Source organism: Armigeres subalbatus, chromosome 2 (genome assembly GCF_024139115.2).
Source record: "Armigeres subalbatus isolate Guangzhou_Male chromosome 2, GZ_Asu_2, whole genome shotgun sequence".
NCBI lineage: Eukaryota > Metazoa > Arthropoda > Insecta > Diptera > Culicidae > Armigeres > Armigeres subalbatus.
The window spans coordinates 33379274-33395353 of NC_085140.1; the positions used below are offsets into that span (position 1 = coordinate 33379274).

Sequence of the window (16080 nt, forward strand, 5' to 3'; positions counted from 1 at the left end):
GGTCATTTGGCAGGAAAGGTCATGTGGCAGAAAGGGTCATTTGGCCGAAAGGGTCATTTGGCCAAATAGGCCATTTGTCAGAAAAGGTCATTTGGCCGAATAGGTCATTAGACCGAATAGAACATTTGACCGAAAAGGTCATTTGAGAAGTGAGAAATTAGGAGTGAGAAGAGAGACGTCACAATTCCCATTCCTCATTTCTCACTTCTCACTGTGAAAAGTGAGAAGCGTTAAGTGAGTAGTGAGACGTCTCACTATTCACTACTACTATTTATAGTTCATGTAAGTAAAATTATATGTTTTGGAGTACGCGTCTGATCGGGTTTCTTTAAGCATGCAGAACGATCGTGCGATCATCGTAACATTTTGTTCTGCATTGTGCAAATTAGTAAATTGATAAGCAAGTTTGGTGCGCATCCAATCGTGTTTCCTATAGCACGCAGAACGATCAAGCGACTATCTATTTTGCAAACCCTGACCTTTGGGGATTTTTAGAAAGTTTTCATTCTCTTTTTCATGTGATTCATAAAGAGTTTCACGGCCTCGGCAAAAAATTATTCCGTTGAATTATTTGGCAATCTCAGACCATGAAGTTTTAGCCTCGTCAGTCGCCGGATCCGCAGCCCATACGGTGGCGTTTTCGGGTACTCACCTTACCGTCCCGGCTGCCTGATAACGACTGCCAACTTGTTCTTCTCGGAGGCATTCCTCCAACGTTACCCGGATTAAATGGCAACCGAACATTGCAACGATCATTGGGTACATGATGACATGGACAAACGGACACAATGGACTCACGACAAGATGAACTGGCAACGACAACAATAACGAATAATGGATATCTTAAAATAGATTCTGTGTGAATTCTGTACTGCAGAGTACCACAGTAGATAACGGCACAGTAGCGGTTAAGAACACAGAGTGCCTACCAAATAAACATATGAATAAAAAAAATCGGAAAAAAATATTTTCAATTTTTAATTAATTTCAAAAATTTGAATCAATCATGCCTTGGGAAGCTAACACGTGTTACCGGTATCCGTTATTTAAAGTTGAAACAAAAGCCTTGGCATCAACTTAGAAAAAATTCATAATAAATTAGAGACGTTGAAAGTTATTTCATTGTTAAATCATTGTTGTTTGCGGTATTATTTACGAGTATAAAGAAAAACTAGTCAGGTCAAAAACGTGATAAAATTGAGTCTAGAACGCTATGAAACCGGATGTACAAAATCGGGTCAACATTGTATTCAAAATATTATATCTTGTCATCGTACAGGTGAAAATTTCATAATCAAAATATTTCAATTTTAATTTATTGCATCACTCGTATTCCGCGACAGGGACAGGTTGGATTTTTATAACCCCACTAGGATGGTCACACTTAAATCATTTCACAGATTTCGGTGAATTTTGCTTCAATTCACCGAAATCTCAACAGCAGAACTGTTCGGTAATTATTTCACCAAATTTTCTGCGATTTTTCCTTTGTTCAACTGTCAAAATTACCGAAAATCTGTAAAATTATTCACCGAACAGTTCTGCTGTTGAGATTTCGGTGAAATTTCCCAGAAATCTGCGACTTATTTTAAGTGTGGTTATTTTCAAGATTCAAGTTTTTAATAAGGTGAAACATCAATAAATATAGTCCACCATTTATTTAACGAACACCATTTCATTAGTGTGTCTAAAACTGAGCTTCCAATCATTTATAGACAGCAATTTCAAAGTTGATTGGTTATGAACAAAATGGATCTTTCTCTTGGAAATAATATGAACGAGACATGGAAAAATTTGGGTCGGATTAGACAACGGACAGGAGATTCACACAAAATCCAGAGGACCAGTGGTCCCATCAACACAAGAGTGTGGAAACCTGGATAGAAAAAAAACCCAAATTAATCTAACCTAAAAACTAAAAAATCTCATTGTGGTTCAACGCTGGATCTTGGCATATGAATCCAATCAGCAAAGGTTGATGAACAATTAAATATATTTATTCAAAGTTGAAAGATTTCAAACATACTTTCAGGAAATCAAAAATATCTACAGAATCTGGTGACCATGGCTAATTTCGAAAAACACACAGATGCCTTTAAAAGGGCAAAAACCATTAATAAACAAGTTACCGTAATTTAAGAAATCAATTATTATACCTCTCAACAATAATCAAGCGTGTCTGCTGCTTTATTTGATTCTGGACAATACATTCGAAGCCTCAACCTATGGATAGAAAAAGTGATAAAACAATTTTTTTTTTAAATAATGAGTAGTAATAAAATTTAATTGGCTCTCCAAAATTAAAATCTAATCTCTTACAAAAGTTCAATAAAATCAATTTATACAAACATCCACTGGGGGAATGGGTTCTTCTGCCGATCCACCTAGACGAGTCATCTCTTCACATGAAAGCAGCCCATAATAACAAAGACAGAACGGGCCAATAAAAACTAGTTCTACGACGCGACAATTAGCATAATCTATACAAAAGCTTTCTTCGGCCCCGGCCTCGGCAATGCTGAGAACGGCCCAGAGCAGACCCCGTTCGTTAACAGTTATGTTAATTGTTAGATTGAGCAGCATGGCCCTGCTGCCTTCTGCTCTGACCGCGCTTCGATGTTTTGAGGTTCGGAACTGGAAGACAACGACCGAACCGGCCGGCCGGCCCCGTATACGTCTTCGGCTACTGCTGGCTCGTGATTATCACAACAATGATGATGGCAGCAGCTGTGATTGGGCCGCTACTGTGCTCCGGCCGGTCGGTCGGTGCTTAGCAGCATTGAATGGGGCCCGTCTGTGGTTTTGGATCGAGGGAAATTCTTACGGCGCGCGGCGGTGGAGTCTTTCACAGCTCATTGCTAGTTTTGTTCTGGTTGGGAAGTTGCGTCTGGATGGGGAAAGCGCAACGACACGGGGGCGGTAACGAGGATGGGCTTAGTGATCTTTCTCGGCGTGAATTACTTTGACCGCAGAAGGAATGCTTTGCGGTGGAGATGAAATTTTAATTACATCGAAAACAGGCTTGCTTTTTGGAGTGGATCATGCCGAGAAGTATAATATCAAATTTGAGAGGGTCGAAAGCTGTTTAGAGCTACGCGAAGAATACAAATGACGGTTATAGTAATTTAATTTATCTTGAGAGAGTACCAGAAATATTCGTATCGTTACGTCGCAGAATTGACCATATTTTATCCCTTGACAGTTTTCTGAAACAATTCCATTTAAAAATAGTTTCATATCACTTAGTGTACCTACTTTTTTTTTCTAGTTCTTTTTTTTTTCGAGACGCCTATTTATTTAATAAATTTTATAAAAAGGGCAAAGGTACCTTCATGAAAGTCTATTTTAATGTCAAAGTAAATGGCAGGGTTGTCACGGGGATTTAGAAATATTTTGTGCGCCACCTAAAATGGAATCCGCGCGATTTCCGAGCGGCATGAAATACGATTCGCGCCAAATTCACGCGACCTAGAAGTTAATTCCGGATAAATACGGGTGAAATTCCAATTTTTGTAATCAAAATTTTTCGAATATGTTCAACGAAAAAAAAACACTAGACAAGAACTAAGCAGACAAAACTATGTCTTTATGCCTCTTTTAAGGAGATGATGTACAGATAGAAAAATCCATTAAAATTTACGCTAAAAATCATGAACATATACGGCACGTATACTATTTTTCGGTGTTGAACTTAGTCTGTAGATTTAAAAAACACCTTAATAAAGATAAAAAAGTATACTATTTTTGACGATTGTCTATATTGCATGCAAGTTGAAAGCAAATTTGTTAGGAAGAGAATCATTTAAGCGTAAATCAGGGTAAAACGTAATTCAGGGAAATTTTTATTGAAATAAAACAACCGCGGAGAGAGGTGGCCTCAAACAGTGTACATATTACGGCGTCAAATTGTTGATTCAGTGTTATCTGTTTAAAACAGCGGTTCTCAACCTTTTTCTTGAGATGTACCCCTTCGAACTTTTGCATTAATTGAGGTACCGCCGCTCGAAAGAAGGCTTCCAATCCTCTTGAAAAAATAATTCCAAGCCCTTTGAAGGGAACGTCCTTTCAGCTTTTGAATCCCTTTAAGGTAGGTTTCGGCGCCTCTTGATTAAAGACTTCTTAGTCTCTTGTAGATAGGCTTCGAAGCCTCTTGAAGGCGGTTCGCGAGCCACTTGAAAGGCTTCCTTTGCATCTTGAGAGGTCGCTTCTGAAGGAAGAATTCCGATCTTTTTGAAGCGAGGCTTCCGAGCCTCTTGAAAGGAGGCTTCCGAACCTCTTGAAAGTAGACTTCCAAGCCTTTTTGAAAGCGGGCTTTTGAGCCTCTTGAAAGGAGTCAACCTATCCACTCGAAAGGAGACTTCCGAGCCTCTTGAAAAGAGGCTTCCAAGCCTCTCGGAAGGAAAAAGGCTTCAAAGTATTTTTAAAGGAGGCTTTTGAGCTTCTTGAAAGGAGGCTTCCCGACTAGAAGAGCATAACAAAAATTTAACACAATTTTAACATATTGTGATATTTATAACTTATTTTGATACAATTTAGTTCTCAGTAGCCATTATCTTTCAAATGTTGTAACAGGATTATATCATAATATGATTTAAAAAATGTTTAACACCGAATTGCCCAACAGTAGGCAATTAAAATAGATATAGCAAAGTCTCCCAGCCATAGATATCACAACGCTGATATAATTTGAGACGGTTGCCTTATTTGTAATGTTGGTAATTTCATGTTCTCGAAAAATATTCTTGTTCAGACAAAAACAAAAAATTATGATTGTTGATCGCAATCTGTAGCCCTATCACGACATGTAAAAATTCCAACTGCACAGAATCAATATATTTTGTATCTGATTCTGTTATAAATTTCTAATAAAATATGTTATTTTTATGATCAAATTGTAACAAAATTTGATAGTTTTTTGTTTCCAGTCGTGCAGTTTTTGATAGAAATTTAGATATTTTAACAACATCCTGCACCATGTTTCTAACACATTTTGTTATAAAAATTTAGTATAACATAATAACATAGGATGATATAATTTTGATATGACCTTCTAGTCGGGTTCTGAGCCTCTTGGAAGGAGGCTTCTGAGCCTTTTCAACGGATGCTTCTGAGCCTCTAAAAGGAGGCTTCCGAACCTCTTGAAAGAAGGCTTCCGAGCCTTTTTGGATGCTTTTGATCCTCTAGAAAAGGAAGCTTTTGGGCTTCTTGAAAGGAGCCTTCCAAGCCTTTCAGAAATAGGCTTCGGGGCCTATTGAAAGGAGGCTTTTGAGCTTCTTGGACGGATGTTTTTGAGCCTCTTGAAAAGAGGTTTCTGAGCCTCTTGAAAAGAGGCTTCCGAGCCTCTTCAAAGGATCCTGAAAAAAGGCTTCCGAGCCACTTGAAAGGAGGCTTCCGAGCCTCTTGAAAGGATATTGAAAGGAGGCTTCCGAGCCTCTAGCTAGGAGGCTTTTGAGCCATTAGAAAAGGAGGCTTTTGAGCTTCTTGAAAGGAGGCTTCCGAACCTCTTGAGAGAAGGATTACAAGCCTCTTGAAAGGAGGCTTTTCAGCCTTTTGAAAGGGACTTTTGAATCTCTTGCAATGAGGCTTCCGAGCCTCTTGAAAGGAGCCTCCAAGCCTTTTGGAAAGAGGCGTTTTAGCCCCTTGAAAAGATCTTGAAAGGAGGCTTCCGAGCCTTTTGAAAGGAGGCCTTCAAGCTTGGAAGAAGGCTTCTAAGAAGCGTAGAAGGATGCTTCTAATCCACTTGCAACGAAGCAAACGAGCTTTAGTGAGAAAAAAAAACATTTTGTTTATTTGACGTTTTGTTCGTTTGATCTTTTGTTCAGCAGCCCTTCATACATTGTGCTGGTTGTGGAAGGCTGGATTCAATTGGGATTTATTGATCGCATTGCATATTATGTACAACATAAATAAAAAATATACAATTATCAAAACTTCATCAATGAGTTTTAATTGGAATTGTTATTCATCCGCCATTACTTATTTTTGTCCGAGGTACCCCCTAAGGCCAGCGAAGGTACCCCCAGGGGTACATGTACCCCAGGTTAAGAACCGCTGGTTTAGAAGTAAGCAAAATAAATGAAAATCTACAATGAATCAGGAAGTATTTCAATGTCTTTAATTGGAAAATAGTATCCAAAGCAAGCTAGCAAAATCCGAACGAAGTAGTTCAAAACATTTCGAGCAATGTCATACGCTCTTTTTGTATCGAGAAGAAGATTGAACTAATCGAATCTGGGGCAAAACTCGCATCCACGGTTGCTGTATCATTTACTCCTGAACTCTCTCTCTTACTCGATATTGAAAAGAAAGGGAATACATTTATATTGTTTCCCAGAATATCAAATACGTTTCATAGCATTTAGAAATATTGTTTAAGGTAATTTGGCTGAATGCCATTTGCCCGAATAGTTAAAATAGTTTCCTCATCAGGTGAGGGGAGTGGTGAGATTTTTTAATAGAATAGTTAAAAGTGAGAGCTGAGAAGTGAGGAATGAGATGTTCGAAGTGAGTCCAGGGTAGTGAGAAGTTAGTACTGGAAAATGGAAAGGAGTACTTAGTAGTGAGATGTGTGGAGTAGGAAATGAGAAGTGAGTAGCGCGAAGTCAGAAATGAGAAGTAAGAAGCGAGTGGTGAGAAGTGAGATGCCATAGTGGTGAAGTGAGTAGCGAGGACAGCAGAATCAAGAAGTGTGGAATGATAATTGGGATCCAAGATACGAGATCCTCAGAAGTGAATGTGAGTGGTCAGATAAAAAACAGAAAGAAGAAGGAAGGTAGAAGTAAGAAGGAAGAAGTAAGAGGTAAGATAACAATACGAAGGAAGAAGTAGGATGAAGTTGGAACTAGTAGGAAGAAAGAAGAAGGACAAGGGACGAAGAAATAAGGAAGAAGCTAGAAGAAAGAAGGAATAATGAATATAGAAGGAGAAAGAAGAATAAAAACAGAAGAAAGGAGAAGGAAGAGGAAAGAAATAAAAAATATGGGAGAAAGGGCAAAGGAAAAGGAAGAAGGGAGAGAGTAGAAGAAAGAGGGATAAGCAAGAAAAAATAAGGAAATAGGTAAAGGAAGAAGAATGAAGAAAGACAAAGGGAGCAATAAGAGAAAAGAAAGAAATTGGAAGGAATATGCATTAACTTCCCAACTTTTAATTTTCACTTCCCCATTCTCACCAGTCACATCCCATTTCTCACTCCTGGATCCATAGTTCTCATTACTCATTTTCCACTTCTCACTTTTTACTTCCCACATATCACCCGTCACTCCTAACTTTTCATATCACACACTCCACACTGCTCACTACTCACTTATCACTTGTCACTTCTCACTTCTCTTTTCTCATTTATCACTTCTCACTTCTTACTTTTCACTTTTAACTTATCATATTTTACTTCTTACTTTTCACTTTTCACTTCTCACTTTCATTTTTCATTTCTAAGTCCTCAGAAGTCAGAAGAAGAAGATTCTATAGTGGCGAAGTGAGTAGTGAGAACAGCAGAATCAAGAAGTAAGGAATTAGAACTCTAGAAACGAGATGATCTTAAGTGAAAGTGAGTGGTGAGATAAAAGATAGAATGAAGTAGGAAGACAGAAGTAGAAAGAAAGAAGGAGGGAAGAAAAAAAATACGAAGGAACAAGGAAGAAATAGGAAGTAGTAGAAAGAAGTAGGAAAAAGTAGGAAAAAGAAGAAAGAAAGAAGAAGGAAAAGGGACGAAGGAATACGGAAGAAGGAAGAAGAAAGAAGGAATATGGAAGATAGAAGGAGAAGGAGAAGTAGAAGGAAAGAAAGAAGAGGAAATAAGAGAAAGGGAAAAGGAAAAGAAAAAAATATCAGAAATATGGAATAACCATAAAGAAAGAAGGAAATATATAAAGGAAGAAGAAATTGTGAAGGACAAAGAAAGCAAAAATAGAAATAATGGAAATTATAAAGAATAGGCATTAACTTCACAATTTTCAATTCTCACTTCCCCCTTCTTACCAGTCACATCCCATTTCTCATTTATCACTACTCATTTTTCACTTCTCTCTTTTCACTTCTCATATCTCACCCGTGACTCCTCACTTTTCATCTCACATTCCTTACTGCTCACTCACTTATCACTTCTCACTTTTTACTTTTTACCTCACATAATTTACTTTTCACTTCTCACTTTTACTTTACATTTAACACATTCTCTCTTCTCATTTCTCAGTTTTCCCTTCTCACTTTTCACTTCTCTTCTCACTGCTCACCACACACTTCTCTGTTCTCAATTCTCAATTCCCACTTCACACTTCTTATTTTTTACTTCTCACTTTTATCTAATGAAGAAAGAAGAAGAAAGAAGGAAAAAAGCGGAAGTAAGACGAAGGCAGAGAGAAGAAAGAAAAAGACATAATGGGAAAAAGTGAAGGGAAATAAAAAGAAAGTAGAAGGAAGAGTGAATAAAGAAGAAGAAAGCTAACTTATCATTTCTTATTGCTCACTTTTAACTTTTCACTTCTTAGTTCATACTTCTCTTTTTCCACTTTCCTCTTCTCACTTTTCACTTCCCACTTTTTGCTTATCATTACTCTCTTTCCACTGCTCACTTCGCACTTTTCACTTCAAATTCCTTACTCCAACTTCTTACTTCTCAATACTTACTTTCCACTACTCATAATATATGTTTTAAGCTATTCGGAAAAACGGCATTCGACCAAACGGCCAAATTCGGCTAAATGGCCCTACACTGTGTATATTGTGCATGTGAACCGTTTCTAAAAAATTAGAGTTAGCGAGGTGAAAATGCATTGGAAAATTACTTCGACTTAGAAAATATAGAGTAAGGGACTCGACTTACGGAGGGAACGCAGTATGCTAGATTTAAGGGACTTTAGATTGCATCGATTCTGGGAAAATATCGAGTTACAGAACATCGAGTTAGGGAGAGTTCACTGTGCGAACAGTTGCTGACTTGCCATCAACAAGGAGTCAAAAAGGATGAGAATGCCAGAGCCGTTATCGAAAGATAATTCAGTTAGTTGGTGTGCAGCAAATCACCCAGCAGCTCCTCTCATGCTTTCGAAAACCCTCGAAACCGTCGAAATACACCGATATATCGATCGATCGCTCCTACTATCATACGCCGACCACAGAGCTAAGAATGCCGTTTTTGGAGGTATTTTTACAGACATAAAGAGGCCAAACATCACTTTGCCAGATTAAAAAGTTTGATTTATTGCTGATGCACGAATTCCTACTGCCACCTGAATCCGTTCGAAAGTTCGCAGCCTCCGAAGGATCGACCCCGTTCGTCTTCAAGCCAATTTCTTGTCCAAGGACTAGGAATTATTCTTCCGATCTGAATGTGTCGAAGCTAAATACGAATAACTTACATCCCACCTCCAGTCTCTTCCGAACCAACAATTAATAACAGCCGAGATTAAAAATGCAATTGAAGTGAGGAATCTTGCTTACATGCTTATCTCCCGCAACCCAATTCGACGAAGAGGAGATGTTCAGTGGACCGAATACATCCGACAACGTAAGAAGATAAATACTGTTATCTTTGTTGCAAAATAAAAACGTTACGCTGAAGAGCACTTTTCATGTGACCTCCAAGCCAAACAACTTTGGAACAATTCGAAGCGAGAAGGAGTTCACAATCCATCTGAAATCAACACCATAGATGGTAACTGCATTGACGCGCGAAACTGAAGCATCTCTTCAAAGCCAGAATTTTGACCAGAACCATTTCTCTTATTATCATAATAATAGCTTCGGAGTACAACTTCTGCATTCAAGTCAGCTTTGATACTCTGAATACTTTACAATGTGCTAAATAATTATATTTTCGAGATGAACATTCCAATTTGTGTAACAATTTCATCTTTATCAAATTGCCTTGAAATTGAAACAGAAACTGTGTCAATCCCAGCCAGCTTAATGCGTAAGACATTATTTCAACGCACAATAAAACATGGTTCACGTTCGCAACCCCACAAACCACTGACACACAATCATACCATGACAATTAATGAGACTATGGCGTCACACTTGTTCATCATACATACATCTTCAGCGTCTTCAAATTCCGTATGCAAGCTAATTGGCTAACGAACCACCTAAGCTATCGTTTCCGTTCCATGTCGTTTCTCCGAGAAAGAGATCCCCAGTAGACGAATAATCATTCGCAGTAATAGTAATTAAACTTCCAGGTACAACAATGTAACACAATGGCAGACAACGTTTTTTGTCGTGAAAACATCCAATTTTATGATTTCCAGCCAGCATCGTCGTCGTTGGCGGCAGCAATTTAACGTGTAATGGCATGGAAATTACACGCATGTATCATTGCTTGTCGCGCGGTCTGGTTGATCTCCTACTCACTGAAGCAATTACACTCTTATTATCGAAGGAAAAAAAAGACGCATGTCGAAACAGCCAAGACACGGCGCCGCACCACTGCGGGAATATCATTGCGAGAGTGGAAATAATTACCGCCGCGGCCACACTGAAGCCACCGTCCATTTCCCATCCATTTTGAATCAATTCGGCGCGGATGCACTGGAAGCAATTTTTGCTTCCGAAGACAAAAATATCGTTCGACAACAATGGCCACTTTTGATGTTGCTATCGACGAACGGTATGCAAAACAGATTACAGACTCAAACCGGGGTAAACTGCATCTCCTGTACTCCGACATGACGCGACGGTATTGATCTTCTCAGTTGCACTTCGGCTGGTCGAATGCGATTGCCTTGAGGGCCTCGATGCTGCTGCTGTGCGGCAGTGGCGGCGGAATCCATTGTTTCTGGGTTGCGGTTGATAGGTCCGGTTGTTTGTAGCCAACGTGCCAGCCAGGAATCAAACAAAGACGGACAACAATTGGAGCCGCGGTATTATGAGGCCGCTGCTACCGCACCGACAAGGCAAGGCAATGACGAATGACGATAAGTGGCGCAATGTGCAGATGACGACAAGCGCGGTTTCTGACCATCAGCATATTGTGAAATAAGTATCCTGTTTGGCCGAATTGCGATATACCTGGACAATTGATACTACTTTCTTTCTACTGGGTTAGGTTCCGATTCTTTATCTCATAGCTCCCATGATAGGATGATCACAGTTTGACACAGTTTTGAAGTTATTTGAGCGGTCAACAAGCATGTTCGCAGATAGAATAGACTGAATTAGATCATCGCTATATTTCCGTATTTCAAAGATTTAAAGCTTTTCAAGTGGATTTATATTCCATATCGCTTTTCCATGTTCATTCAGCCTCAAGTGCAAAATTGTATTCGGTTGCTCCATTTTGATCCAATTTTCATATCGAACGTGCTTGGAATGCGGCCCATCTAAAACCACCAGTTGCGCCGGGAGTGGGTAGGACAAGTAGGACATGTCCTACGCATGAATATTCCTGGGTGGGACAGTCAAGGCATTGTCCTACCCATGATTATGGTAAGAACATATCACCTGGTAGGTCTGATTTTCCAAGTCTTAAAAATTTCATCAAACGTTAGACAGTTTACGGTATGTAGTATTTGTATGAAGGCATCGTCTTGCAAAACCTTTGTGTTAACAAATGCGGTTCCAAAGGTATCCAGACTCTATACCGTAATCATAGAGGCTTCTAAGATCCTAAAACATAGTCCACTGATTGTTCCAACATAGTATCCTAAAACATAGTCCACTGATTGGATTCCAGAATGGACAGTGAGACAAAAAGGTTAAAATTACTAGAGATCGGATAGGCAAAAGATTGAAGGAACAGAAGTTCGAATGAACAAAATTCAAAAATTCCTAATTTCATGTAGGGGAAAAGACGGCTTTGGCAGGTTTTGTTCTATTATTGGCAGGGGGTTTTTGTCTACCGAATTTTATGAAATATGGCCACAATATTCTTTGATATGCAAAGAATGTTTAGGCCAAATTTGAGCATAATCAGTCATAAAAACCCCCCTGACAATAATAGAACAAAACCTGCCAAAGAGCCGTCATTCCCCCTACATGATGACTGAGAAAATATTTTCAACAATAATTTTGGAAACACTTCTAAAGCAAAATTTAGTTTAGTATTCTCCAGTCACCGGGCGAGCAATGTGTGTGTGTTATGTTTGTCTTGAATCACGATACAATGAAGTTAAATAATTAGTGCTTGACGGATCGTCGTGCACTTATAGTACGCGTCGTTTCTATCGAAAAAGCTTGATTCTGTGTTATGTGGAGTACGCAGGGCTTGCAAAAATAACTTTTAATAGACAACAAACAACGAGAGAGGTAGAAACCTCTATAAGTCATTATAAGTCATGAAAAACAGAATTGGATAGGCAGTCCCACTGGAAAGTTAAGATAATACGCTTCGTTCTCGCTCATTTTCCGTTGAGGACCATACTTTTCTCGCATATCTGTATAAAAAAAAATAAAATAAATAATCAGAACCAGTGTGCCCCGCAATTGGGGCTGTTTTTAAAGCACTTATCATGGAGTATAGCTCCTGAATCGTTACAACGAGCCATTTTTTAATGGACATTGAGAGTGATCGACTGTGATTATCATCGTTTTAATTAAAAGAGCAACAGGCAACTGTGGAATGAACAATCCTGATATTTGGAAATACAATGTTTGTTCTGAAGACCAACGAAAATTTCACAACATTTGTGAGGATTCTGCCCGGGAGTCAAGATTTTTGATATTTAGAGTTAATTTCATGTAAAATTTGCATCGATTTTTCAACACTATAATTTTTTCCCTAAATAATAATTTCTCGTATTTGTCCTACCCACGACTTGGAACGTGGATGCGCCTCTGAAAACCACGAATAGTAATTTTTGAAACGCTTTCTGAGTTTCTAGTGGAATTTCTTAGCAACGAAATTTCCCCGAGTTTCCGGAAAAAAATCTCACAAGTTAGGAGGGAAGTATTGTCTCGAATTTCCGAAAGAAATTATCCTTAATTTTCGTTGATATAAATTGTTCCGAATATATCAGAACATTTTTAAAGCTTTGTAATGGAATTTCTTTACTTCAGACGAGATAGTACTACCGTGTAGATCCGATTTTGTCACTCCCCGATTTTGTCTACCCTCGATTTTATTAGGTCTTCGACCCGGTTTTGTAAACTTGATTTTTTGAAAATTTTTATCGTTCTTTTTATGTCTGTAAATACTACTGCAAACAGCAATGATTGTCATTAAAAAACTTTTACCGTGTGTTGTTCATTATGTATGGCTTCGGAGTATCTGTATAAGATTCTGTAAGCATTTTCGACAGAGAGTAACAGGTACGGTTTACGCATTTTGTCATTCCAAGGTATACGCTAATTCATATTTGTGAAAAATAATTAAATTGAAAATAAAAAAACGGTTTTGTCACCCCAAAATTCATGATGGGATGGGATGGGATTTTCCAAAATTAGAAGCAAAAAATTCTAACAAATTTATGAAGGAAATTCTCCCGAAAAAAAAGTCCTGTATGTCTCGGGGAAACTCTATCAATTAAGAGGATGAAATATTCCCAATTCAGGGGAGATCCACAAATTGGAAAGGGAATTCTTAAAAATTTCCAGGGAAAATTCTCTTGAATCAAGGGGGAGGGGGAAGCCTTTTGAAATTCCGGGAGCAATTCTTATGTATTCAGGGAAGAGGTAGAAATTTTCCCAGATAAAATTCCTATATATTCCGGGAAAATTATCCCAAATGGGGATGATATATTTTTGAAATGGGAAGTTCGCGATTGGATGTGTTTATATTAGGACGTGGAATAGTCGCGAAATTCGAGTGTGTGCCGTTTGCGGCCAGTGAGTAAGTTAATCAGTGCGTGACTGAACGAGTTTTATATAGGGGTCGGAACATTTGTAAGACGCGGACTATTTTGTTTCGTTTTTGACGGTATGTTAGTAAATGTATGAATATAGTTAAATATGTTTCTCTCTATATTTGTATTGATAACTGCTTCTGAATAGGGAAAGGTACTACTCTGCCCATGATCGCATATTTATAACATTTGCATTTTGGTTGATTTTGTAAACTGTTTGTCAATCCTCCTCACAAACTCAATCATTTCCCGCTTACCGTAGATAAGGAAGATAGTAAAGCCTATCTTCTTCTTCTTCTTATTGGCATAACATCCCCACACTGGGACAGAGCCGCCTCGCAGCTTAGTGTTCATTAAGCACTTCCACAGTTATTAACTGCGAGGTTTCTAAGCCAAGTTACCATTTTTGCATTCGTATATCATGAGGCTAACACGATGATACTTTTATGCCCAGGGAAGTCAAATCTGAAAATTGCCTAGACCGGCACCGGGAATCGAACCCAGCCACCCTCAGCATGGTCTTGCTTTGTAGCCGCGCGTCTTGCCGCACGGCTAAGGAGGGCCCCAAAAGCCTATCTTACTACTGTGATATTAGATGCAGTAAATTGAGATTTCTGAACGATTCACAGTTTTTTTTACAAAATGAACTGAAATGCGAGTGTTACAAATATGCGATCATGGGCAGTACCCCCAAGAAACAACTTGCGACAATATTGCTCGGTTGAGCATTATATAGCCACCTCCGATGTTTACAAAGTGGGGGCGTTAAAATGCTCAATTCTGCAGTCTACTGTATATTGTCGCAAATTGGTTCATGGGAATAGTACCTGTCTGTATACATAAGCAGTTATCAAAACAATAATAGAGAGAAAATATATTAAAATATTCATAAATTTACTTACGAATCCTAATTTCCAACGAATTCGGGATAAATCTTTCTTTTTTTCCAATATTGGGGAGGGAATGCACCGAACTAAAAGATAGATTTTCCCGAATTTCCAGGAAAAAATCTCCCGAATTTCTGGAGGAATCAAGGTTGAGAGGCAATTCCTCCGATTTTCTCCTGATTTGGAAGGAGGAAGATTCTCCCAAATTTCCGGAAGATATTCTACGAAATAGGGAGGGGACCAACATATACTATGCTACTCAAATACTTCTGTATGCGCAAGCCTTAAGGTCTGAAGCATTAAAAGGGTACTCATTCTAACATTGGAACAGTCAATTTCAAGCTTTGGAGCAACTAGCAAATCAGCACACTAACCACCGGAAAGTAGTCAAAAATACGAGAAAGGCAAAATAGGTTTTATTACATGATATCAGATCGTTCCGAATCTTACCCGAAAAAAGTTTAGTCAAATTTTCTTTTGCCATACAAATTTGTTCGGGAGATGATTTACATCATTAACTTCAACAAGCCACCAATAATTAAATGTATAAGCTACAATTGTCAAATTTTGGAATCAGTTCATTTAATATATGTGTGAAATTAAAAATAATACGAGCTTCGCGAAACGAACGAATTTTTTTTTGAGGATTTGTCCCGGTTTACGCCATTGTGTATCAGAGAAGATAGAGGAAGGAATTCTCACGAGCTCAAGGGAATAAATAAAAAATAGTTACCTGTCGTGAATCATTGTTCAGTGCGCATTTGATTACCTGAAATGGGAAAAAATGATTAATTAATATATGAAACTAGTCGACCCGGCAGACGTTGTCCTGCTTAGTACTGCTCAAATTCCTATACAAATCTTAATTTCAGTTTTTCACGATTTACTCAACTTAAGTTGTGATTTTCGTAAGAAGAAATATCATATAAACCCGTCGAAAACAATAACAAACATATCTGCTGAAGAAATGTAGAAAATCCATCCAGCCGTTTTTGAGTTTATGCGGATACGAACACAGACTATTTCATTTTTATTATATGGATTTATGAAAACAGAAATCAAAAACAACTATTGAGTAGGGTGTCCCAAAATTGGACCAAGTCTGGGATTTTGGGGGCTCAACCTTCAAATGAAAGCTTAGGGTATATCAAAAGAAAAATTGTTCTACGACAACTCTGGGAAATGACGTTTAGGGGTGGCCCCGACGCGTTTTATGAAAAAAGTGCATTTTTTATAGGTAACATCGAAAATACCGGTATATCGGAAAGAAATTCGATGAAACCCATCCATTTTATATTTTTTACATTTAACTTAGGGTCTATATTTTATGGTAAAACTTTGATACCGCATGTTTTAGGTCTATATATTTTTCACTGATGCTTTAAATGCCCAAAAATGATGAATTTTTCTTAATA

General features: G+C 38.3%; 1 protein-coding gene across 3 annotated transcripts in view; it reads right to left on the reverse strand.

Moving 5' to 3' along the window:
* The window catches only part of LOC134218433 (uncharacterized), a 914466-nt gene that overhangs the window by 709751 nt on the left and 188635 nt on the right, over positions 1 to 16080 (reverse strand). Inside the window, exon 1 of one of the 3 annotated variants that reach the window (XM_062697418.1) lies at positions 15399 to 15434. The exons of the other annotated variants lie outside the window; for them this stretch is intronic. The gene's annotated coding sequence lies outside the window, so the exon portion shown is untranslated. Of the gene's footprint in view, positions 1 to 15398; positions 15435 to 16080 lie in introns of those variants that run through there. 3 annotated transcript variants of the gene reach the window in all.